At 36.3% G+C, this 25,724-nt stretch overlaps 1 protein-coding gene across 1 annotated transcript in view; it reads left to right on the forward strand.

The window, feature by feature from the left end:
- Positions 1 to 25,724, forward strand: part of PCDH15 (protocadherin related 15) — a 1,265,671-nt gene that overhangs the window by 473,190 nt on the left and 766,757 nt on the right. The window lies entirely within an intron of this gene.

Below are 25,724 nucleotides of genomic sequence, written 5' to 3' on the forward strand. Positions count from 1 at the left end.
ACACATTAATTTGAACATATTAGCAAATTACACTGATCAATTGCATTCTATTATAGAATTTCATTATATAAAATTAGGAAAAAAGGAAATATCTTTGCTGGTACTTCTGAAATGTATTTCTTAAGTATTTTGTGAACATTCTTTCAGGTTTGAGATTTAGAAATCATTTTGAACAGATTTGATATAAAAAGTTATTTGAAGAGAAGCTCTTAAAATAAATGAGAAGGAAAAAAAAAGCATGTCAGTATAGGTCTGTCTAACTTTATCACTATCCCTTCTCTTCCTTCTCATCAGATGGTTACAGTAGATATTTACAAGGTATACACTTAGGCCAAAGTCACTTTAGGAAAGACTGATACTTGTATAGGAGATATATTTTGGGTATTACTGAATATGCATTTTTGGCTTTTTGTTTAGTTTCAGTGGATTTTTTTTTAAATATAAGGAAATAAGATCATGCAAAATGTAGTGGTACCTCTAAACTGACCCATTATGATTACTGTTGGTTTGGGACATAATCATTATTGCTTCAGTCAGAGAAATGAATTTTCTATGAATCACAGCATCTCTGATACTGAATGTTTTTTCTAGAAGTCATTAAATATCTGCCAACACCTATGTAATATATCTGAGGCACTAATCACTTTAGTCACTACTCATTTATTTATTTATTCATTCAACACACTTTTGAAGGGTTGCTACTATATGCCAGGTACTATAAAAAGTGTTGGGGCAAGGCGTTTGTTCCAGATGGAGGGAATAATGTGTATGGCCCTGTGATGAGAAGTAAGCACAGTATGACAAAGAATCTGAATGAAGGTCAGTGTAAATCAAATGGTAATGAAACTGAGGATATATGCAAGGACCAAGGTTTACAGATGGTAATAGTGATAATTTTAGATTTAATTATAAGTGAAGCCATTGGAATTTTAAAAGCAGGAGCAGGGCACCTGGGTGGTTCAGTCAGTTAAGCATCTGCCTTTGGCTTAGGTCATGAACCCAGGATCCTGGAATCAAATCCTGCATCAAGCTCCCTGCTCAGCAGGGAGTCTGCTTCTCCCCTGTCCTCTGCCACTGCCCCTGCTTGTGGGCGCTCAATCTCTCTCTCTCTTTCTCTGTCGAATAAATAAATGAAATCTTTAGAAGGCAAAGAAAAAAAAAAGAAAAGCAGGGGTGAGAGTAGAAGGGAAGGTGTGACAACATGATCCCATTTGTTCTAAGACAGATCACTAGATCTAGTGGGAGGAATGAATTCCCGTAACATCTGATAGAGAAAAATAACACATAGACAAGATACACACCTGTGGCATAGTCCAAGCAGGAGATAGTGGTGGTTTAAACGATGAGGGGGTCGGATTAGCTAGGGAAGGGAACTATATATAGAGACTGATGGAGAGATTGGGAGAAAAAAAAAAAGAAAAAAATATGTATGTATATATATATACACACACACACATGCACACATCATGTATGATTTATTAAAAACCAGGAGGGAGGAGAGTAAAGGGAAACAAATCTGAAGTAAGTAGTCCCAAGAGCAGGACCATTCACTGAGACAGAACCCCTAAAAAGTCCACAGTTAGAAGAGAGATCTTGAGTTTAGTTGCGAGCAAATTGAGTTTGAAAGAGAAATTAGTTGATTAAGAATGATGTTAAATTTTTGCAACAAAAATAGTAACCTTCAATGCTTTGCCATGATTTTCTAAAAAATCACCAGTGTGGTAGAAAATTATCAATTTTTACAATTATTTTGATTTTGTGTTTTGTTGAAAAAAAAAGTTTAACTTTGATGGCTCTCTGGATCCTCTACTCAGTGTTGTATACAATTTAATGAATTGTTTGTTTTTCTCTATAGGAATGTACAGTATACAGCTGGTAAGGTAACAATTGGTATATTAAAATATATAATTGGTAAGATAACAATTATATATTGGATGTTCCTACAAAGAATAATCAACATAATTTTTCTCTCAAGGAAGAAAAAGACATTGGTATTTAATTTGTCAAAATTACCACTTGAATCAAAATGATGGAGAAATAATGGAACATCTATCTACCATCCTAGAATGCAGAATTTTTCTCTAAAAATTTAGAGTTTTTAGGCCTTTTACCTCCCTTTTAGTATTATAATATGAGTAAATTTAGATTCTGCTTACAGAAATACCTTTTAACTCTTAACCCATTGATCAAATAAGATTTTAAGAATCTAAGACCAAAGGATATGTGTATTCATCCTCATAGACTCATTCTTTGAAGTCATGTTTGTCTGAATTTCTATACATTGTGTTATGAACTATGGAAATTTAAAATAATTTTAAGTTTTGTGGAGACTGCATTATGTATTATTTATAATTTATCAATCATTAATAAATTATTTATAATAAATTTATCGATAATATTAATGGATTACTAATAAATTTTATTAATAAATGCATATATGTGAATTTTAAATTAAATATAAGGAAAATGATCATGTATAATTTTCCATATTTGTGTAATTCAGTAGGGAAATATCAAATATGACTATTAATTTTGAAAGATTAAAATACTCCATAGCAGTATTTGTTCTCCTCAAGGGATGCAAGGGATAAAGGACAGCAGGCCTTCTGTTATAGGGACACAAGTATGCAAAACGGAAGCTGGGCACCATCCTAATCCCATTAGTTATCTCATTTCCCCCTTTTTCCTCTATTGTTCATGTTCATGTGAATTTTTACTTGAGAACATTAGGATTTTAATTATTATTAAATGCCCTTACTGAAGACAACCAAATATACTCCAGGTATATTAACACTGCAGAGATTCCTGGGACAGATTTCTTTCCCCACAGTCCAAATTTCTGTTTTGAAAGAAAAATCTAATTTACAAATCTGTCAAGTATGTAGACCATAGCCTCTTCTTCTGAACATACTCATTAGATTGTAATCAAATATAAGGGTGAAATGCATAGTTTCTCCTTGAATTTGGTGCCCCAGCCTAGTCTCATGAATGTATGTCTAAAACTTATGGTTGTAAGAAGCTGAAAAAAAAATTGTGTGTGTGTGTGTGTGAGAGAGACCCTGAATCCCTAGAGTCTAAGTAGCTCTATTGCATTATGAAAGTTATAAAATGTGACACAGAGGGGAGAATGAAGTAGTCCCCCTCCTCCAGGAAGAACTAGAATAACATGAAGATATTAAGCACCTCTGTGAATAAAATATCACTTTAAAAAATAAATTTGATTAAGTTAACATATAGTGTATTATTAGTTTCAGAGATAGAATTTACATCGGTTGCACATAACACCCAGTGCTCACTCCATCACATGTCCTCCTTAATGTCCATCACTCAGTTATCCCATTCCCTACCCACCTCCCCTCCAGCAACCCTATTTCACTTCCTAAAGTTAAGAGTCTCTTATAGTTTGCCTGCCTCTCTGTTTTTATCTTATTTTTCCTTCCCTTCCCCTATGTTCATCTGTTTTGTTCCTTAAGTTCCACATCTGAGTGAAATAATATGTATTTGTCTTTCTCTGACTGGCTTATTTCACTTAGCATAATAACCTCTAGTTCCATCCAAGTCATTGCAAATGACCAGATGTCCTTCATTTTGATGACTGAGTAATATTCTGTTATCTGTGTATACCACATCTTTTTTATCCATTCATTTGTTGATGGACATCTGGGCTCTTTCCATCGTTTAGCAGTTTAGCACTGCTGTTAGAAACATTCGGATGCATTAATTCCTTCAAATCACTATATTTGTATCCTTTGGGTAAATATCCAAAGTAGTAGTGCAATTGCCAGGTCATAAGGTAGATCTATTTTTAACTTTTTGAGGAATCTCCATACTGTTTTCCACAATGGTTGTACCAGTTTGCATTCCCACCAGTAATATAAGAAAGGGTCCCCTTTCTCCACATACTCACCAATATCTGTTCTTTCCTGAGCTTTTAATTTTAGCCATTCTGACAGATGAGAGGTGGTATCTCATTATGATTTTAATTTGTATTTTCCTGGTAATGACTGATGTTGAGCATTTTTTCATGTGTCTCTTGGCCATCTGGATGTCTTCTATGGAAAAATGTCTGTTCATGTCTTCTGCCCATTTCTTGTCTGGATTTTTTGTTTGTTTTTTGGGTGTTGAGTTTGATAAGTTCTTTATAGATTTTGGATATTAGCCCTTTATCTGATATGTCACTTGCAAATATCTTCTCCCATAAAATATCACTTTGATGCTTGAAGAGTTGCAAAATTGTGAACAGTGAGAGAGAGCTTCAGTATGGACAACAGTGAGGCACAGTGCTTCCTGGCAATCATAGGACTGAGGTGATCCCCTCAGTGACTTTGATAGCAGAGGATCAATAACTAAGACCACTTATATAAGACTATTTTGCCAAGAGGATATCCAGCATTGACAAGGCTAAGATTTGAGAAGACATAAGATGAATGATCTTGAAAAAAGTCACTTCCCCTATCTGGGAAACACTTTCCTCATCTGTTACATGAACAGATTAATTGAAAATAACTCTTTCATAGGAGATTTTTATAATAAACTAGTTAGTCAAAGTGACCTGGATATTGTTGATGTAGTAGGTCCTTGTCTGCTTCAGATGTTCAATATATGTATATATATATATATGTATATATATATATATATATATATATGTATGTGTATATATATATATATACATATATATATATAAAACCTCTTATGTCCATGGTGCTGAGTAAAATGCGCTGACGATATCCTGAAACTTGATTGTTTCAATACCATAGTTCTTGAATTCATGACACACACCAGATAATTTACTATCCTACTTGGGATAAAAAGAGTAAAACCTCCCCAAACATTCCACATCCTATTTTCCAGAATCTATGAGTATATTATGTTACATGGCAAAGGAAAATTTAGATTTCAGGAAAAATTAAGTTAGCTAATCTGCTGACTTTAAAATAAAAGGATTATGCAGGATGTACGCAATGTAATAACTAGGGTTCTTAAAAGTGGAAAACTGAAACAGTTGAATTCTGCATGGGAGGGAAATGTGAGTGTGGAAGAAGTGAGAGGGATATGCTATGAGAAGAAATTATCTGACTGTTACTACCTTTCAGGATGGAGGAAGGACCATGAGCCAGGAGAAGTGGACAGTATCTAGAAGATAGGAAAGACAAGGAACTAAATTTTTCTATAGACCCTAGGAAGAGAACACAACCCTGTCCATACCTTGATTTTTAAGCCAATGAGACTATGTCTTACAGAACTGTTGTTCTGAGCCACATAGTCTTGGTGACTGGTTACAATAGCCATAGAAAACTAACACATCTCTTAAAGATTTTACAGCATAGTTAGGGGCACAGACCAGAAAACTCATAAATCTGTCACAGTGGCATTTACAGTGTATTATAGGAAAACAAGATCACTAACTAAATCATTCTGGAGTTAGCTGTGTTCAGTTGTTTTTGTAAAGAACAGTTCTAAGTTGAGAACTGAATAAGAGTAGGGTAAGCAGAGGCAGAGATACATGATAGAGAACGAAACAGAGCTCAGATGGTGGAAGTAGCATTTGCTATGATGGGAAGGTTCGAAGGACTTTCATACACTTGGAAGGATGGCAGCTTACAGAACCCCTGTTTACTTATATTTTACCATCATATGTCTCACTGTAGCCACAGTTTTCCTTTAAATGATTTTGGATGAAACAACCAAACACTTGGCCCTATTTCTTACTATAATAGGTCTATAATAATTGCAGACTTGTGTTTCTTTTTCATAAGTTATAAAATTAAAGGCTTTTAAAATATTATATTATGTAGATGTGGGCCTCTTTATAGCTCTCTGTCATTGCTGATATTAATTCTAAAAAGAAGAAAAGCAATACTAGGTTTTTAACCTTGCACTCTTACTTAGATCCTTTGTCAGTTTCGCTCACCTTTCTTCTTTCTGTTCTTTACATTTCAGAGACTTAACCTAAAGGCTTAAAGCATCCTACATTTTTAAGATATGCGACTTCTTGAAAATATATTTGTTTAGGATAGCTTCGTCATTTGTCAACTTCATTCATGACGTGTATGAATTTCAGATCAGAGGGAAAATGTGATATATCCCGATTAAATGCAATTTAGTTGTATAGTGCACAGAGACCTGAGATGGCTGTCCTTAGCAAGGTCTGCCTACAAGTATAGCCCTTGTGTGGCATCTGGAAGAGAGATTACCTCCTGGAGTGGAGTGGAGGGGGTGAGGCCCTAGAGAGGTGCAGGTGCATGGTATCAGTACTATTGTAGTTCCTGGATTGGGCAAGTTGGCAGCGGTCATTACATTCTATAAATACATACTTTTTAAGAAGAGCCCTGTTTACTTGGTAATGATGATAGGGTATAATAAACTGGTTGTTAAATCAGAGTATTAAATAGAATATTAATAAACTGATTTACGATTAGTCTGATAAAGTATATTTCAGTTCTAACTAAAATGTTAACAATGGAAGAAAAGGCTTTGGAAACAGATTCATATTTTAATCTGAGAATTAATGGATTAATGACTTTATATTGATTAACTGGACTTTATCACTCTGAACTTCACCTTCAGTAACAACTCTTGATAAGGATTCTCTCAGAATGTTTTTTTGAGGGAGGTCAGCCATTAGACCTAATACCAAATATTTCTGGTTCTCCATATGGGCACATTATAGGACTGCACTTCCGCAGGTGTTCTGTTTTTGTTTTCTTAAAATGATGTCTAATCATGATACTTGTGATTAAAAGTGCAATTATGAAACTCAGTTCTGAAAGAAAAATTTGAGTGCCAGTGTATAATTTGTCACATTTCCTTCTGTCTGCTGAGTTGTCATTCTTTGCTTCTGCCAGTCTGCTCTTCTGAGCAGCTTTGATAGCAGAACCGTTTGGATATGGAGAATGAACAAGAATATATACCTTCTGTTGTTTTAAGCCTGTTTTATTTCTTTTTGTTTGTCACTACAGCATATCTTTGCTTATCCTAACTGATGAATTTTTTTAAAAAAATTAAACACATAATGTATTATTTGTTTCAGGGGTACAGATCAGTGAATCATCTATCTTACACAATTCACAGCTCTCAGCATAGCACATACCCTCCCCAATGTCCATCCCCAGCCACCCCATCCCTTCCCCACTGCCCTCCAGCAACCTTCAGTTTGTTTCCTGAGATTAAGAGTCTCTTATGTCTTTTTTTCTAAAGATTTTATTTATTTATTTGACAGAGAGAGATCACAAGTAGGCAAAGAGGCAGGCAGAGCGAGGGGGGAAGCAGGCTCTCCACTGAGCAGAGAGCCTGATGCGGGGCTCGATCCCAGGACCCTGAGATCATGACCTGAGCCAAAGGCAGAGGCTTAACCCACTGAACCACCTAGGTGCCCCACGAGTCTCTTATGGTTTCATTTGTTTCATTTTTCCCTCCCCTCCCCTATAATCCTGTCTTGTTTCTTAAATTCCTCCTATCAGTGAGATCATATGATAATTGTCTTTCTCTGATTGACTTATTTCGCTTAGCATAATACCCTCTAGTTCCATCCATGTCATTGCAATGGCAAGATTTCTTTTTTTGATGGCTGCATAATATTTCATACCACATCTTCTTTATCCATTCATATATGGATATATATATATATATCAATCACATCGTTTCATCTGTTAATGGCCATCTAGGCACTTTCCATATTTTGGGGCTATTGCGGACATTGCTGCTATAAACATAAAATTTTTATTAAAGGAAATAAAATAATACAGTACACCCAGCATAATGCTTAATGTATTAAAAGTGATTAACAAATAATAGTAATTATATTATTCTGTTTTCCACTTATGTAACAGCTCTAGCAGAATACCACATAGAATGGGTAAAGTTTGGTAAGCAAAATGTTAGAGAATTTCTCCATAGATGGAGAAGCATATATACCTGAATGATGGATTGGGAGCCATTAAATACAAATTCTATAACCATTTTTTGCCTGGAGCTGTCTTTTTATTACTTGAATTGTTAAAGCAAATTTCAGCTAAATAACTGTGTTTTACATGAATTTCTTAAATTTATCTTTTTCTACCTCATAGTCAGGAAAGCAAGTCCCAGAATGATTGATTCATTCATAAAATGAGAGTATTTTTATAAATTTTAAAAAGAAACTGAACAGTATATTGTTTAGGCATACTTACATATATGATTTTTTAGCAAGGGAAAATTGAAACATAAGATTCTGGTGAATGATAATCTGGCCATAGGAGTTCAGTGGTGAGTTCATGACTGGAAATCTTTATCTTCCTAAAGAGGCTACTTACACTTAGGAATCTCCTTTAAAAACAAACAAACAAACCAAAAAACCCTCCATAAATAAATAAATAAAAGAAAGAAAGAAGTTAATTAATTTAAAAAGCCCTCCATTTTGGGCTTGTTATCCAAAGTAATAATGCTAGTTATTTTATGGTATCTTAAAAGTGTAGAGTATAAGAAACTATAGTTTTATAAATGTAAAGAAGCTTACTATGTGTCTTTTAAATTTCACTGAGGATCAAGTGTTTGTTTTAGCATATCTGTAGCCGAAGCAGTTGGAAGACAGCATGTACGTACAGGCATCTTTCAAATTCACTGTCTTAATTACCAAAATTAAAAGAAAACACATAAGTTTTCTTCTTAGTCTCTTCCTGTAGTTTATTTTCCTTCCCATTATTCTCATCCTTTTTAAAGAAAATTTACAGAGCCCTGAATCATAGACCAAGAACACAGCTGCCACTTAGATGAACAAATAAATAACTGCATTTTTCACATAAAAATGTGTAATTTTGGACAAAATGCAGTGAATCCAGGGGCTTATACTATCCTCAAGAACTAAATAAGTAAAATATTCTTCATTTTCCATCACTGTAACAAATCAAAACTGCTGTTGACTTTAACAAAAGAACAATTTTGAAATTTTAATAATTTTTACATGTTTTTATTTGCTATACTGACAGGTCATATAAAGAACATCCCTAAGGAGGAACGCCTGGGTGGCTCAGTTGGTTAAGTGTCCCACTCTTGATTTCAGCTTGGGTTGTGGTCTTGGGGTTGTGAGATCAAGCCCTGCATCAGGCTTCATGCTGGGCATAGAGTCTGTTTGAGATTCTCTCTCTCCCTGTCCCTTTACCCTCCACCCCCCCCCACCAAAAGAACATTCTTAAGGATATAAAACAGTGGCAAGATCTCATAATTTTGGTTATAAATAGTTCCATTCCCTTGGAATGTAATATTACTGTTGTTCTTAATAAGAATAATACACGTATATGATACAAGTATATAGGCATGAGGAGTCCTCTGAGTCTCTGAGTTCAGTTTCTGTGGACAGAAAGAAACTGAAAGCATAGATGGTATTTGGGGAGGTGAAGAGTGGCTCAGAGGAGACAGAGGCATGGTTGCTGTGTGGGCATCTTGGGACATCAGGGGATGCATGGACTCATGGACAGTTCTGGCTGTCTTATTTATCAGTCCTCATGAAATCTCTGTCTATATTCTTTTTATGACTTAAATTCAGTTTTCATGTTCTACATGTTTGTTGTGGAGAGATCTCTACACAGTAAGTATATTCATCTGGTTAGAGACAATTGGTTTATAGGTACTCCTTATTTTCTGAAACTGTGGACATCACAGAGAGCACAATTTCCCTCAGAAGGTCAGTATTTGTGTGGACAGTTAGACTCTGTACTGGCCTGTCTCCTTGCTCTGCCTTTTGCTTGTCAGTCCCCTTTTGATATGGTCAAGGCATTCTCCACTGAAAGTTGCTCTGAGTTCTCTCCAGTCCCCCCACTGAATTCAAAGGTCCCCTACCAAGCGCATCGCCTCCCTTCTCTGCCCAACCTAGACAGTGTGCTCACCAACCAACCTTCTTCCCTCTCTGACAACACTGTCCCCCTTTATAGAACAAATTCACCAACTTCGGGATTGTGCAAATCTCTTAGATGAATGATTAGCTCAACTTCTGAAAAGAATCAGAATTTTAGAAGGAAAAGAGTTCAAGATCTGGCTAGAATGCAGTATTCTTTGCCTCTCACAAAATAATATGCCTACTAATCAGGGCATCCAGGAGAAAGTACTCAGTGGACACCCCTCCACTTCTTATGTGGCTTTCTGATCTTTGGGTTTATCCATGCTCCCTTCTTCAGGTTACTCCATTTAAACAAATTTGATATAACTCTTTCCACAGGAAGTTATCTCATTTCCTGAACCTTCTCCAGTCTTCCTGCTCATAATGGTATTAAACCAAATACAATTTGGAACCAAAGCTCAGCCTTTAATCTGGTGACCAGAGATTCTCATTGAGTTATAATTTCATTTGAGCAAGTGAGAATATACTTTCCCCTTTCTGCTTCCTTTTTATATTCCCATAGCCACCTATTCAGTGCCTATCCTAGTTGACCTATAATGTATACACAGTTCTTCCAAAAAAATTTGAATATTTTTCCTTGAAACTTACAGTCCCAATCCTTTTGAGGCAGAATCTAGGTAGGTCTGATTTTACAATCTATAGCATATTTTGTTTTAATTTGAAAATTTCAGATAAGTGATTAATAAGCCTATGTCTACTCTTTTAATCCAATCTTGGGGAAAGTACAAATTCTTATATTTTCCCTCAGAATAGAAGATTCAAGAACAAGGATGCCAGTATCCCTCATCCTCACACCACATTTCAAATACCTTCCCTTTAATGTAGGGTTGTTGCTTTATATCCTTCTCCATTATTTCTACAAGGTTTTAAAAAAACATTTAATTAAATGTAACACACAAATAGTAGCTAAAATTTTATTAGAAACCAAAAAATCTTAGGTCATCCTGATTAAGAAGATGGATTTTTAATGTGGTTCACATTTTAACTCATGAAGGCTAATGCAGGCAGGTTAGTGTTTTAGAGAACAGATGCTTGATTTTAAGAACCCCAAATATGGCATTGTTTAAATCTCACTAGGAAAAAAAAAAGTTGGTTGACATTTCCCCTCACGAATGTTAAAATAATGACAGCGACCCACATCCATTTAGGGTATAAGTGGGACAGAAAATAAAAGTAATGATTTCATTTTTAACCTGCTTCTTTAGGGGAGATGAGGAGTTATGAATAATCAGAGAAACACATCTATCTGTGTGTAAGAAGAAGATATATAGGAATCCTGAAAAGGAACTTACATGTTCCTGCTTTCTCCCCATCACTTTCATATGCAGACTGAATGACCTGCTTTCAGGGGTTGGTGTGGCTAGTGCTCATTTACTGAGATCAGAAATCATCATTTCCAATCACCCACATCTCATAAAAAATGCTGTGATAGAGGCCAGAAAACCGATAATAATTGTATGACAGATACTAGCATACCACTAACAAAAATGAATATAATTTTATGCCCCTCATAGCTTGAATTTAATGGATGTGCCTTTGTAATTATTTTAGGGTATTAAAATTCAGCTGTACTGAATGTTGTTTAAATAACTATTGATGATATGATTTTTCTGTGATTGAATGCACATGTAAATAACTGATAAAATCATGTAGTGCATTATATCTTTAGTTGTTCTCCCAGAACAAGTAATATAGTATTTAGTCACTTTAGTGATAGTTTCAAATCGTTTAAGTCAAAATAAAATATGGAATCTGACAGAAATTTGAAGAAATGTAATGAAAATTGAAGGAATACAACCACTGAAAGGCTTTGTGATTTGACTGGATTAAATTTTTTAAAAGATTTTTATTTTTTTACTTGATACAGAGAAAGAAAGAGCTCACAAGTAGGCAGAGAGGCAGGCAGAGAGAGAGAGGGAAGCAGGCTTCCCGCTGAGCAGAGAGACCGATGCAGGACTCGATCCCAGCACCCTGAGATCCTGACCTGAGCTGAAGATAGAGGCTTAACCCACTGATCCACCCAGTCACCCCTGGATAACTTTTTTTTTAAATGTAGGATTATTTCATCCTGTTTTTGACCATTTGATGTCCAAGAGGTACTCAATCTAATCTCTAAAATTACAATAGTCACCATTTATATACCACATTTTTTTATTTATTCCCTTCTTAATTGCTTAAGTCAGATTTGAAAAGCAACCTGGATCTCCTCTCTTCATCACTTCTCCTGTATGTAAACCCTTTTACATATTCGTTCTGTTGACTCTACTTGTTAGTTATTTGTTGCATCACTTCCTTTCTACATGTGTTGCTATTTTAGTTGTCTAGTTTAGTTTAGTTTTATTAGTTCAATTAGCCAACATAGTACATCATTAGTTTTTGGTGTAGTATTCAGCGATTCATTAGTTGTGTGTAAAACCCTCTGCTCATCACCACACATGCCCTCCTTAATACCCATCACCCAGTTACCCCCTCCCCCCATCCCTCCCTCTGTACCTTCAGTTTGGTTCCCAGAGTCCAGAGTCTCTCATGGTTTGTCTCTGTCTCTGATTGCTTCCCCTTCAGTTTTCCGTCCCTTCCCCTGTGGTCCTCCACACTATTCCTTATGTCCCACATATGAGTGAAACCGTATGATAATTGTCTTTCTCTGTTTGACTTATTTCACTCAGCATAATCTCCTCCAGTCTCATCGATGTTGATGCAAATGGTGGGTATTCATCCTTTCTGATGGCTGAGGAATATTCCATTGTTTGTATGAACCACGTCTTCTTTACCCATTCATCTGTTGAAGGGGATCTCAGTTCCTTCCACAGTTTGACTGTTGTGGACATTGCTGCTATGAACATTGGGGTGCATGTGCCCTTTCTTTTCACTACATCTCTATCTTTGGGGTAAACACCTAGTAGCATAATTCCTGGGTCATAGGGTAGTTCTATTTTTAACTTCTTGAGGAACCTCCATACTGTTTTCCAGAGTGGCTATATCAGTTTGCATTCCCACCAACAGTGTAAGAGGGTTCCCCTTTCTCCATATCCTCATCAACATTTATTGTTCCATTTTGGCCTTGCTAGTTTATTAGTTAAGATTCCATGTTCTGACTTGCTTCCTCAAACTTACACTGTTTTCTCAGAATACTCTTTCTGAAAAATAAACACTACAAAAGTAATTTAAAAATGGTTAAATCTATTAGCCTGGTCTATAAAGTGGTCCATATTCAAACTCACCTACTCAACTTTTAACTGATTAACATACATGCCAGTCAAGAGTTAATAAAACAAAACATGCATCTCAAGCCTCAGTGTCTTTCATAGAGTCAGTCTAGCATCTTGTTCATCCTCAAAGAACCAGCTCAGGCTTCCTTCCCTAGAAGCTTTCCTTTATCTCCATTCCTTGCAGAGTTCTGCAAACTCTGCTTCATGTGTCTAGTGTGCCTTGCAATCAACACACAATGTATCATACTAGATAACTCATCTGTTTTCCCAACTGGACTATCCAAACCTTTAAGGTAAGAACTGGGTCATATTTATCTTTATAGATGGGTATTTTTTAGGAAGCTCACTCTGTATACCTTTAAGGACTACTTATTTTGCCTGTTGGCTTGGCTGTTAGACCTCCATGCAAGATTTCTTCCATCTGGTTGAGCTAATATCTCTATGGTTGGAATCATGAAATTGCTTATTTTTTGTACCTGTCCTCTGTAGCTGATCTTTCAATATGGATTCAGTTCTTGTTACTGTTGTGCCCTCTTGGGTATGATTATTTAGACTGTTCCTTTTTCTTGAGCTTTTCAACATTCATTCTTGGCAATGTGACCATTAAATCTATTTTTGCTCCTATATAAACTTCAGTCTGAGTTTCATTCCCTTGCTAGATAGACAAATTGCACACCCACAAGTATACCAATAAATATGTGTTGAAAGAGTTAATGGTTAGATGAAAGTATGTGTGTGTTTAAAAATATCCTAGTGCCTGAATATTTGCCCTAATTCCAGAGGCAATGTTATTTTTCATCACTTAAAAAAAAAATTCCTCTTCCAGTACATAAATAAGAAGAAAAATCATTGAAACTATGAGTTTGTATTTTCGCTCATTCCTTTGAGAGAAAACTGCACAGATATCAAATCCCTAGTTTTATTTTTTAGACATGCTTTATGACATTCCAAACATTGAGTACAGATAACAAACAATAATAATTAATCAAAGTTGATTTTAGTTGCCTGAAGCATTATCTGTGAGGAAAATGGCATAGCAAATGTTCTCATAAAAATGTGCTGCTAATGTGTCATTGAAATACAAGACAAATACAAAAGATTAAGGATTTCCCCCATACATATCTTTTGTTTCAACCTTTTCTATTGGTTGATTCTTTGCCGGGTCTTGACAGTTTTGTTTTTGTGTTCATTTTTTTCTACAAACACAGTTGATTTTTCTAACATTCCAGATTTATTACATTTCCATCCAACTCTTCATCCCTTCTCTTTTTGTCTAGCCTTGGTCAGCCTTAGAAGAAAAGAATACTCAAAGACAGAAGCTGACTTCCATGAAAACATGCTGATAATAAAACCCCTCACTTGCCATAAGCAATGAATTTTTGTGAAGTGTTAGGTCCCTGAAGGAGAAATTAATGTGTTTAACCAGCAATATGCTACGGAGGTGGCCAAAACACGAGCCATCTTGTTCTTGCCAGTGGAAGGCTCTTTTCACTTGGTTCCAACATGTTGGCTGTCAGCTCCTAATGCCCTCTTAGGAAGAACAATCACTGTTGTTGCTATTTGGAAAGGGGGACAGGGCGCATCTAATTTCATGCAGAGCAACCCCACGTTCTTTGTCTTCACAGAAGCAAAGAACGAACTGTTTAACTTGCCAACTGGATGGTTTGTGCATTTCTGAGCAAAGGTAGCCTATGTAATGGCTTATATTCAATGTGAAAAAGTGCCCCAAGGAGACCAAGTAGGTTAAAAAGGAGGATGTTTGCTTACCTACAATCCACCCAGTGTCGTAATTCTCCATATACTAGAAAAATGTGTTGCTTTCTATGCAAAACTCTTTAATCTGTTTTCCAATCATAACCTCCTTCAAAAGATATGGCAAAATTCCATTAATCTGTGAAAAAAGGTATCTCTCAAGTATATTAAGAAAAGCCAAATAACTTGTTAAATAGGGTGCATGCTGATGGCAGCTAGTAATTTTAATTTATAGTTTTGAATTGATTTCTTTTTCTGAGAATTACTTTAAAAGCTTCTAAGATGTGTCCCACCTGTTTAGTTGCCGGCCCACTTAGAGAGAGCTTCCATTCAAGCTCAGGTTAGAGTTATTAATTTTTAGAAGTAAAATTTAATAAATATTAAAAATATTAAACCAGTCCAGTTCTATAAAAGCAGATGCAAACACACACACACACACACACACACACTATACCTACATAATTTTTCAAGTGTAGGAAAGGCAACAGTAAATGAGATTACAATGATATGCAGTGATAATAGGACTTATGAATGATCACAAAAAACTATTTTCCAGATTTTTACTAGACTCTTCATATCTATTAATTTTTAATTCTAATTAAAATGTTATAAACATCTGAGGCTTATAGAGACTATGCAATCCAGGCTTACGGGTTGAGACAAACACCATAAAAAGGAAGGTATATCCTCTTCTTAAGCCCCTGAGAGTCTACCGCCAACCACACCAAGCCACTCTCTGCTTGCTTGCAGATGTGTTCAATCAGTATTGGCAATAAACAAACAACAACCAAAAAGTAGATTCATGGCCACATAACAAGATTCTCTATGGATATCAGTTTTCATCACATTTATTAAAAATAACTGGTGTTAGATGATTTAAAAATTCTATTTTGTCTTTAAAACATTTTCTGCTGTATCCATTCAAATACAATTTGGACTCCATTTGAGCTTTGTAAGTTAAGTTCGGCAAAGTAAAATATTTATATTTTATTTAAAAGTTTTCATTATGAATTTCTAAATACCACTTTTCTTCATGGAAAATAAGGACTTTTTATCTTGTAAAAGACTCCTTACATTTAAGATTCTGTTATGTATTGATAAATATATTCTACATTATTTAAAGGGGCATAATTTTCCCTGTGCTTATTAGTGTTGTTTTTATTCCTGCTAAAACATCAATATAAGCTAAATATACTTTTTTCTAAGACAGTGTAAAAGAGTAAAAAAAAACCCCACAAAGTTATGCATGAGATAACTCATATAAATGGGGCATGATGGACATGTGTGAAGCTTCTACCGTCAAAACCCCTGTAGACTCCAGGGCCCTTGAACAGCCTGGGACTTGGGTTTTATTCCAGCCGATGGTTTTTGATGCCAGGGAAGACGTCAGCACAAAGTAGAATCCAGTCTACCTAGAACAGACTCATGGAAAGTCAGGCAGGGAAAGTAAAATCAATTGAACCAAACTGTGAATAATCAGATTGATAAGATCAGACTTTATTCTGAGAAAATGGGAATCCAATCGGCATTCATTCAAAGAACAAACCTGAAAAGAAGTGCAGTATTTGAAGAAAATGCATCTGAAGGTGGCCAGCAGGACACATCAGGTCTTGGAAGACTGACAGTCAAGAAACTGCTTTGAAAGAACCCACAGGAGAGAGGTTGTGGGAGGCATGTGTGGAGGCAAGGATGAAGAGGGCCTTCCAGGCTTGAGATATACTGTAGAGAAACAGCCCTGGGGTCAGTGCTTGGATCTGCAATGGGGAAGGAGCAAAGGGACTTGGATCACACTGAAATTAGACAGTTGGAGCTGGGAAAATGGATGAAAGATTTGAAGTGGTGTGACAGAAGAAGTTAAAGCATGAGGGTGAGAGTCTTGTTGCTCAGGAGCTGTGGAGAATGGAGATTAAAGTCTTGCCACTGATTATTATATCTTTCCACGTCCCAGGCATCAGCAAGTTCTCTGTAGCATACTGTCCCCAAGGGCTACAGACTTCCCTGCAGAGACAGAAAAGCTGGGGAGATGGGACACATAACTGCCTCCGACCTCTCCTAGCACGTGCATGCATGTACACACTCACACACACACATACACACACACACACACACACACACACACACACACACCACCTCCAGTAGGAACAGCCATTAGTGCTGATGGCTTTAGGCAACGTGAAAACAAGAGCTCCTTTCCTTCCCTGCTTAGCAGTAGACACCCCGACCAATCCCTTTCTCTAATTTCCCTATGGCTGCACCCTCTCCAAATGTCCTGTTTCCTTCCCTTCTCTGAAGGATGTCCCTTCCTTTCTCTTTTTACCCCCCTACATTTCAGCTTGTATTATATTTTCTGTGTGGCTCTTCATTTACTGACTCTCCTGTCTCTCTTAGAGGATGGGGTCTTCCAAACAAGCAAGGTTAGGATTGCTCAAAGCAGCTTGGGAGTTGAGTGGAAAAGATGAGTGGGTAGTAAGCAGAAACAAAGGTGAAAAGCCACACTATAGAAAAGAAAAAGAAATATATTTTTAGATTAAAAAATAAGAAAAATGGGGACACCAGGGTGGCTCAGTCAGCTAAGCAGCTGACTTTGGCTCACATCACATTCTTAGTTTCCTGGGATTGAGTCCCTTGGCTCCCTTCTCAGTGGGGAGTCTCCTTCTCCCTCTCCCTCTCCTGCTCTGCCTGCTTGTGCTTTCTCCCTTTCTGTCAAATAAAGAAATCAAATATTTTAAAAAAATAAGAAAAATGGATAGGGACTGAGTATTCACAAGCAGAGAAAATAAAAGATATTGAATATTTTCCATTTTCTGGATAAACTAGATGAGATTATCTGCACAAAATGTCTGGCTTTAAATAGATGAGATAATTCAGAAAAATGGGTCCCTAGAAATTTCATATGTTGTGAAGTCCTACTAAAGTAGGTTCATGCATATCATCTTGATTTTCTTTTTCTTTTTCTTTTTTTTAAGATTTTATTTATTTATCTAACAGAGAGAGATCACAAGTAGGCAGAGAGTCAGGCAGAGAGAGAGAGGAGGAAGCAGGCTCCCTGCCGAGCAGAGAGCCCGATGGGGACTTGATCCCAGGACCCTGAGATCATGACCTGAGCCGAAGGCAGAGGCTTAACCCACTGAGCCACCCAGGTGCCCTCATCTTGATTTTCTCATGCAAAGTAGACTTTCCTTACAAAATAATCTTGGAGACTTATGTAGATATCAGCATATTTAATAAATTGAACCAGTTAATATACACTGGGGGATGTGTATTAATAACAGTAATTATAGTTTCTACCACAGTGTTTAGAAGGTCACTAATGGATACATGTTTATTTACTTGAAATAATGCTTTAATCCCTTTTAAGATAAATGTTGCTTTGTTACATGAATAATTACAATCAAATTCAGCTCTTCTGAGTGAATCAGATTTATGTTCTCAGGGTTTATTTAAAGTGAACTGCAACTGTATCATTTAAAATAAATAACAATTTTCTTTACATACATAGTAAACCTTAGGGAACATACTTAAATCTGCTATTTTAATGTTTTTCAAAGAAAGGATATATTTTCTCTTTATTGAGTTTTCAGAGACTGATATTTTTCTTCTTTTATAATAAAATTAGTACTAGATCTCTTACTGTTTTTTTTTTTTTAAGGAAAACATGGCAGATTGTTTAATAAACAGGTTTTTAATAGAGGGGGGAAATAGAACTATCATCTGGATAATATTTCTCTTCCTATGCATGGCATTAGTACACGGCCTCTTTTTCTTTTGAAGGCATAATTCTATTCAAAATACAAGCAATCCTGAAGGTATGTAGGAAATATACAAAAATATACAAAATAAACATATAGATAATATACTTTTACAGTTTTAAAAACTGTCCTGTTATGATTGTTGTAATTATATACTAATAAAGACAGTTTCTGACTCAATTTTTCAGCCACATCTATGATAAAATGAGGTTTTCCACTTTCCCAAGAAAGCAATCAGTAATGGCATTCAAAGATTTAAATACGCTGCTGCAGGCTTCTTACTGAAGGTGATCTGACATGTTTAGTATCCTTGACCTTCACAGAAGAGTAAAAAGAATCCATTTTAATGTACAACCTATATAATTTGTTTTACATGATCATTTTCCCCAAAACTGTGTCAGGGGAAACTCAGTTTCATTTATAAGACTAGAATTAACAGAATCATTTTATTATCTAATATTCACCTACTAGAATAAATCCACTGTATCAGATTCTTCCTATATGACATGTAATTATAAAGTAATAAGATGGATATTTTATCAGACCTTTTCTGGATGACTTTTCCATTACTCTATAATTATATCATAGGGATGCCTGGGTGGCTAAATCAGTTGAGCATCCAACTATGGACTTTAATTCAGGTCATATGATCTCAGGGTCATGAGATCAAGCCCTGCATTGGACTCTGTGAGGCTGTGCTGGGATGGAACCTGCTTGGGATTCTCTCTCTCCCTCTGCCCCTTCCCACATCCTTTCTAAAAAAGAAATAATAATAATAATAAATTATATCATAGGTTCACAGTATGCTTTTCTCCACAGTATTTCTAAATCTCTTTATATCCAAAATAATTTTCCTAGAGCAGGGACCAGCAAACATATTCTATAAAGACCAGAGAGTAAATAATTTAGATTTTGTAGGCTGGATGGTCTCTGTTGCAATGACTTCACTCTGCCCTTATAACGTGAGGACTACCAACACTGTGTAAAGGGATGGACAAGACTATGAACATTGAAATTAGAATTTTATATAATTTCTACATGCCAAGACATATTATTCTTGCTCTGATTTTTCCCAAGTATTTAAAAATGGAAAAACCTTTCTTATTGTATTGGACATGCAAAAATACGACAGTGGTCTGCATTTGTGCAAGGGACTGTGGTTTGCCTAGTCCTGTCATAGATCACACAATCAGCAAACCAGCTCTTAGAAGCTCAGTCACAGGTATAGAAGGGTATACACATTTAAAACTGGAGAAAAGTACAGTATCAAGTAGAGGAATATTGTAAACTTGGTCTTCACAGCAAGGGCTCTGAGGAGAGCCTGAATTGTGACAGCCCAGAAAATTAAATGTGGTAATCTACTTAAAAGGAGGGTGTAATTGTGCAGACGCATTCCGGGATACTCGTTTTGAAGTCACTCCTTGATGGGAGCCAACACCTCTGTTCGGTGTCCTTCTCCCCAAGTGCTCCCCACTCCCGGGTTACTCAAACACCAGCTGTCTGTTTCAAGAGTGCACAAGGAGGGACAGCTAAGGGGGAAAGGGTGCTTCACATCAATTTTACTAGGTGCAAGAATGGTGTTCAATTCCTCAAACTTCAAGACTTCTCTCAGTGCCACTGTGAAACCATCCCTGTTTCTCTTCAGTTCTTCTCTTATCCCAATCAATGAATTATCACCCCTCCTTTCTTTAAATTATTTAAAGGATTTTGGTTCTTATTAACAGATGTTAAGTAGCAGTCTGCCATGCAAGAGAGTTGAGGACTTCTTATTTTATATCCTTTTAAAGCGATAGATTGTGAGGACACAGGGCCTTAGTGTCCTCATTAGTCTCTCCAGGAAAGGGTTTTGTTCTTAATTGTTGTCACCTAAGCCTTATATTTTTTTTAACTGAGTTAAACCTACATAATGAAATGTGAAAATTTTGTAGGCTCTTAACTATTAATATTGAAGATCAGTGCTTAGCTTTCTTTTCTTTATTTAAAGGGAATATTTTGTTAAAAATAGTAATAATTAACATCATCAACCAAAAAATCAATTTTAAGAATTTCATGTTAAAGGGGAAGCTGGATGGCTCAGTTGATTAAGCATCCTACTCTTGGCTTCCTCTCAGGTCCTGATCTTAGGGTCGTGGGATCGAGCCCCATGTCAGGCTCTGTGCTGGGTGCAAAGTCTGCTTGAGATTCTCTCTCTCCCTCCCCCTCAGCACCTCTCCCCTACTCATGAGCACTTTCTCTTTCTGTCTAAAAAAATAAATAAATAAAAATTAAAAATTAAAAAATAAAAAAAATTAATTTAAAATCCATATTAAATACTTCTTTTTAATGAACATTTCCATTTGATACTTTAATATCTTCCTGGAGTACCATTTTATCTACAGATGTGTTTTTTCATATAGAATAATGTTATTGGTACCTCTGTATACTGTTCCCTCTGTGTACCTTCATGTGTAATTCTTCATAGTGAAGTTACTTTGACACTAAAGATCTAGGTCTCTCTCTCTCTTTTTTTTAAGCACATGCTTTTGTAATGCTGTTTCAACATAGCTACTTATTTGAACTGTAGAAACTGTCCCATGTAAGCAGCTCATGATTTCACCTGGCCCACAAGGGGATAATATGTATTATTAGGATACATATGTTTCCTTACATACAGGGGAGCCAATGAAATGCCATCAATGATAATCATTGTAATCATAGTGCTGCATTTGTGGACTTCTTACTCCATGCCACTTGCATCCCAGTTGCATTTTCTTATTTGGTGCTCACAACACTCTGGTTGATAAAAAAACAAAAACAAAAAACTGTGTAAACATTGTTCCATTCTTCATTGTTACTAAGAATGAGTTTACTTGAAATATCCCCCTGCTTCTGCCTCACACTGTATGTCCTAGCAGGAGGTTGGCTGGCTGTGAGCATCAGCTTATAGGAAATGCACCAAATGAGTGAAGAGCTGAACCTAAAGGAGCTATTGTTGCAGCCTGAATATCGATTTGGGAAGAACGCGTGATTCACGGACCCAGCCAAACAGGCGCTCATGCTGTTGTACTGATAAATACAATTCAACCTCAAATACTCACGTATTGGGTTCATAGAAATAATTAGCTTACAGTGAAACTGGAGATAACCAAAATACATGTTACCTCTTCTCATCTTGTGCCAAAATTGCAGGAATTTAGGACATATTTATACTGGGAAATGGTTAATACTATAGATGGAGTTCTGAACTGTTCAATATGGCCCCAAAACTGAAAATGAAAGTTCTCGTTCCAGATGCTTGTTTGGATTGTATGTAGCCATCCTTCTAGCTCCTCACCCTCTTCTTTCTCTTGATATTCATTAAACTTCATTTTTACTTTTTTTCCCTTATTTTTATTTTTATCTTTACTCTTGAAGTGTATCTGATGTGCAGGGTTATATTTGTTTCAGCTGTGCAGCATGGTAAGCGTAGCTCCCATCTGTCACGCAGCATCATTACAATGTCATTGATTGTATTCCCTCTGCTGTACTTTTTATCACCATGGCCTACTTATTTCATAACTAGAAAGCTTCTTCCTGTTAAACCCCTTCATCTATTTCACTCATCCCCTCCCTACTCCCCTTTGGTAACCAGCAGTTTGTTCTCTGTATTTATGAGTCTCTTTCTGTTTTTGTTTGTTTTTCATTTGTTTTGATTTTTAGATTCCACATAGACATGAAATTATATGATATTGTCTTTCTTTGACTTATTTCACTTAGCATAATACTCTCTAGGTCTATCCATGGTGTCACAAATACCAAGATTTCATTATTTTTTATGGTCGAGTAATATTCCATTTTATATACACAACATTGTATATATATGTATGTATTTACATATATATGCATTGTATATATACATACACAGAAGCATACATATACACATTGTATATATGTGTATATGCACATTCATATATAGACACATGGTGTATATATACAATGTATATATACACATATATATACTATATATGTAAATTTTATATATACACATATATACAGCGTATGTGTATATATATATACACATGGCTGTGTGTATGTATGTGTGTGTGTGTATATGTGTGTATGTGTGTGTGTATACATATATATGTATATATGTATACTTCCTATCTATTCATCTGCTGAAGGACACTTGCGTTCCCTCCTTATCTTGCTTATTATAATAAGGCTGCAATAAACATAGAGTTGCATGCATATTTTCCAATTTGTACTTTTATTGAATCCAGTAGTGGGATTTCTGGACCATATAGTATTTTTATTTAGACTACTTTGAGAAACCTCCATATTGTTCTCCACAGAGGCTGTACCCGTTTGTGTTCCCACCAACAGTGCACCACAGGTTCCTTTTTCTCTATATCCTCACCAACACTTACTATTTCCTATTTTTTGGTAGGTTTTTTTCTTTTGTTTTATGTTTTATGTTTTTTTGTTTTGTTTTATTGTTGTTTTTATTTTAGCCATTCTGACAAGTGTGAGGTGATTCCTTTTGCATCTTTGATTTGCATTTCTCTGACGATGAATGATATTGAGCATCTTTTCATGTGTCTATTTGCCACCTGGATACCTTCTTTGGGAAAAAAAAATATGTATTAAGCTGCTCTGCCCATTTTTTAATCAAATTATTTATATTTTTGGTGTTGAGCTGTATACATTCTTTATAGATATGAACCTCTACTAGATATATCAATGCAAATAGCTTGTCCCATCCAGTAGGTCTTTCCCATTGTATATTCTTGCCTTCTTTATCATAGATTAATTGACCATGTAATCATAGGTTTATTTCTGGATGCTTCATTCTGTTCTATTGATTTATGTGTCCTTATTTTGTGCTGGGACCATGCTGTTTTGGTTACTACAGCTCTCTAGTATATCTTATCTGGGATTGTGATACCTTCAGTTTTGTTCTTCTTTTTCTAAAGATTGCTTTGGCTCTTCGGGGTCTTTTGTGGTTCTATATAAATATTAAGATTATTTGTTCTAGTTCTGTGATAAATGCTATTATTCTCCTTGCTGTTCAATTCTTCACTTTCTTTTTATCTTACTTTTGTTTTCTTATGAATAGTGATAAATTACATTGTAATTTATTACAAATAGTAATAAATTACATATACTTCATTGACTATCAGTGATATAGATTTATAATCTCTCATTTTCTCACTTACATGAAATCTAGGTGCCATGTCTCAAAGTTTTAGCTACATGGACCTATGTCATTTTCCTCATGTATAGTAAATGTAAAGTGTAGGTTTCAATTATTTTGTATTAGTATAATTTATTTCTGAGTAAGATTTTTTCTAAAACACAAATTTACTATTATTTAAGAGCACGTCACATATAGGTTAGGTGCTTAAGAAATTGCTTAATATGGGAGGAGGAGTCAAGATGGCGGAGAAGTAACAGGCTGAGACTACTTCAAGTAGTGGGAGATCAGCTAGATAGCTTATCTAAAGATTGCAAACACCTACAAATCCAACGGGAGATCGAAGAGAAGAAGAACAGCAATTCTAGAAACAGAAAATCAACCACTTTCTGAAAGGTAGGACTGGCGGAGAAGTGAATCCAAAGCTACGGGAAGATAGACTGCGGGGGGAGGGGCCGGCTCCAGAAAAGCAGCGGAGCAACGGAGCACAAAATCAGGACTTTTAAAAGTCTGTTCTGCTGAGGGACATCACTCCAGAGGCTTAAACGGGGTGAAGCCCACGCGGGGTCAGTGTGGCCTCAGGTCCCGCAGGGTCACAGAAGGATCGGGGGTGTCTGAGTGTCGCAGAGCTTACAGGTATTAGAACGGGGAAGCTGGCTACAGAGACAGAGCCGAGGAGTGAGCTCTAAACTCGGGGTTACCTTGAACCGGTCGCAGGGTCGGTCAGCTCGGAGCGCGGCTGGCCAGGGAGATGGGAGTAATTGGACGCTGTTCTCTGAAGTCGCAGTTAGGAGTGGGGCCCCGGGCTCTCGGCTCCTCTGGGCTGGAGACTGGGAGGCCAACATCTTCATTCCCGTCCTCCGGAACTCTACGGAAAGCGCTCAGGGAACAAAAGCTCCCGAAAGTAAACCCGAGCGGATTACTCAGCCCGGCCCCTGGTAAGGGCGGTGCAACTCCGCCTGGGACAAAGACACTTGAGAATCACTACAACAGGCCCATCCCCCAGAAGATCAACAAGAAACCCAGCCAGGACCAAGTTCACCTATCAAGGAGTGCAGTTTCAATACCAAGGAGAGCAGCAGAATTCCAGAGGAGGAGAAAGCAAAGCACGGAACTCATAGCTTTCTCCCCATGATTCTTTAGCCTTGCACTTAATTTAATTTTTTTTCTTTTTCAATTTTTTTCACTTCTTCTGCTAAATTTTTTTAACTTTTACCCTTTTCTTTTTTAACGTTTTTTTAACTAGTTTATCTAATATACATATATATTTTTTCTTTTTATATTTTTTCATTATTGGTCTTCTTTTTTTATTTGTTTCTTTTTTCTTTTTTCTTTTTTTTTTTTCTTTCTGAAACTCTTTTTATCCCCTTTCCCGCCCCCCCTCACGATTTGGGATCTCTTCTGATTTGGCTAAAGCATATTTTCCTGGGGTTGTTGCCACCCTTTTAGTATTTTACTTGCTCCTTCATATACTCTTACCTGGACAAAATGACAGGTGGAAAAATTCACCACAAAAAAAAGAACAAGAGGCAGTACCAAGGGCTAGGGACCTAATCAATACAGACATTGGTAATATGTCAGATCTAGAGTTCAGAATGATGATTCTCAAGGTTCTAGCCGGGCTCGAAAAAGGCATGGAAGATATTAGAGAAACCCTCTTGGGAGATATAAAAGCCCTTTCTGGAGAAATAAAAGAACTAAAATCTAACCAAGTTGAAATAAAAAAAAACTATTAATGAGGTTCAATCAAAAATGGAGGCTCTCACTGCTAGGATAAATGAGGCAGAAGAAAGAATTAGCGATATGGAAGACCAAATGACAGAGAAAAAAGAAGCTGAGCAAAAGAGGGACAAACAGCTAGTGGACCACGAGGGCAGAATTCGAGAGATAAGTGACATCATAAGATGAAACAACATTAGAATAATTGGGATTCCAGAAGAAGAAGAAAGAGAGAGGGGAGCAGAAGGTATATTGGAGAGAATTTTTGGAGA

Source organism: Lontra canadensis, unplaced genomic scaffold, assembly GCF_010015895.1.
Source record: "Lontra canadensis isolate GAN:19392208 unplaced genomic scaffold, GSC_riverotter_1.0 scaffold162, whole genome shotgun sequence".
Lineage (NCBI taxonomy): Eukaryota > Metazoa > Chordata > Mammalia > Carnivora > Mustelidae > Lontra > Lontra canadensis.